Source organism: Lampetra fluviatilis, unplaced genomic scaffold (assembly GCF_964198595.1).
Source record: "Lampetra fluviatilis unplaced genomic scaffold, kcLamFluv1.1 SCAFFOLD_922, whole genome shotgun sequence".
Classification (NCBI taxonomy): Eukaryota; Metazoa; Chordata; class Hyperoartia; order Petromyzontiformes; family Petromyzontidae; genus Lampetra; species Lampetra fluviatilis.
This window is the reverse complement of record NW_027621718.1, coordinates 27,501-29,451: the sequence shown is the minus strand read 5'-3', so window position 1 is coordinate 29,451 and position 1,951 is coordinate 27,501. Positions and strand designations below refer to the sequence as shown.

Sequence of the window (1,951 nt, the reverse complement as noted above, 5' to 3'; positions counted from 1 at the left end):
CTGACCGAGATGACCGAGATGACTGGCTGATGCACCACCTGTGCCCCCTACTGTGCAAACTTGCTGTGCTTTAGCCACCCGGCGCTCCGCTCGTTGTTGTGAGCGTCGCTCCTCCGCCCTCCGTTGTTGCTGGAGGGCGACTGCCTCCAACTGCCCAGTAGCGTCCTTCACGAGCCTCCTCCACTGAGGCCGATCTTGACACCGCCGGTATCAGTCATCGGCAAGTCCACTCAGCTCCACGTCCTCCTGTACCACGTCACTCCATCTCTTCTCTAGCCCGTGCCGCGCCCGTTTAGCCCCCTCGATCCGGCCGAACAAAAGCTGTTTAGGCATGCGGTGGCTGGGCATGCGGGCTACATGACCCACTCACTCACACACTCACTTACACACTCACTCATTCTCACACTCACACACTCTCACTCACACGCTCACTCACTCACACACTCACACTCACACACTCACTGACACGCTCACTCACACACACACTCACACACACTCACACACACTCACACACACTCACACACACTCACACTCACACACTCACTCACTCACACACTCACTCACTCTTACACACACTCACTCACACACTCACTCACACACACACACTCACTCCGCTTGCGTCTGTGCGTGTGTCCGCGAGCAGACGGGTGACAAGTCGGACCAGGTAGAGAAAGCCAAGAAGAGTGCACGCCTGCGGCAGCACGACTTCAAGGTGGGCGAGCGAGCGGCGGGCTCACGGCAATCCTGAGTCCCCGTGGTGGTGGTAGCGGTGGTGGTGGCGGTGGTGGTGGCGGTGGTGACGGTGGTGGTGGTGGTAGCGGTGGTGGTGTTGGTGGCGGTGGTGACGGTGGTGGTGGTGGCGGTGGTGGTGGCGGTGGTGGCGGTGGTGGTGGTGGCGGTGGTGATGGTGGTGGTGGCGGTGGTGGCGGCGGTGGCGGTGGTGGTGGTGGTGGTGGCGGTGGTGACGGTGGTGGTGGTGGTGGCGGTGGTGGCGGTGGCGGTGGTGGCGGTGGTGACGGTGGTGGTGGTGGTGGCGGTGGTGACGGTGGTGGTGGTGGTGGCGGTGGTGGCGGCGGTGGCGGCGGTGGTGGTGGTGGCGGTGGCGTTGGTGGTGGTGGCGGTGGCGGTGGTGGTGGTGGCGGTGGTGACGGTGGTGGTGGTGGTGGCGGTGGTGGTGGCGGTGGTGGCGGTGGCAGTGGCGGTGGTGGCGGTGGTGGCGGTGGTGGTGGTGGTGGTGGTGGTGGTGACGGTGGTGGTGGTGGTGGCGGCGGTGGTGGCGGTGGTGGCGGTGGTGGCGGTGGTGACGGTGGTGGTGGTGGTGGCGGTGGCGGTGGTGGTGGTGGCGGTGGTGACGGTGGCGGTGGTGGCGGCGGTGGTGGCGGTGGTGGCGGTGGTGGCGGTGGCGGCGGTGACGGTGGTGGTGGTGGTGGCGGTGGTGACGGTGGTGGTGGTGGCGGTGGTGACGGTGGTGGTGGTGGTGGCGGTGGTGACGGTGGTGGTGGTGGTGGCAGTGGCGGTGGTGGTTGTTCATCTTGTAAAGCGGCACCATTGTGTAGAGGTCGTGGTGCCGCTCTAGAATTGTGGGGGGAGGGTAGGAGCGGTGGCGCAGCGGTTAGCGCGCCGTGCTACGAACCGGGCGACCTGATTTGGACTCCCGCCCGCGGTTACCAACAGCTCCAGTGATGGCGATGATCTGAACCGGTCCTGGGTATTCCCTAGGTCGACTCAGCCTCAAATGAGTGCCTGGTGTAGCGATGTGTAGTCAACATCGCCACTGGGGAGACAAAGGTGCCCGGGCGTGGTGCTGGCCACACGTTCCTTCATGTGCCACGGTGCTGGCCGTCATAGCGGCACTTGCCCCGACAGTCCGTCAAGGCTACGCGGGGGATCTTTGTCTTTGTTGGGTGGGTGGGGGGGGCTTCCCTCTCCCCTCGGCTCGTTCCCACAGCTC

At 64.8% G+C, this 1,951-nt stretch overlaps 1 protein-coding gene across 1 annotated transcript in view; it reads left to right on the top strand.

Moving 5' to 3' along the window:
* Positions 1-555: 555 nt before the first annotated feature.
* Positions 556-1,951, top strand: part of LOC144955607 (exocyst complex component 2-like) — a gene marked incomplete at its 3' end in the record, with an annotated part of 22,606 nt that continues 21,210 nt past the window's right edge. The window contains exon 1 of the mRNA XM_078885780.1: positions 556-712. The remainder of the gene's footprint in view (positions 713-1,951) is intronic.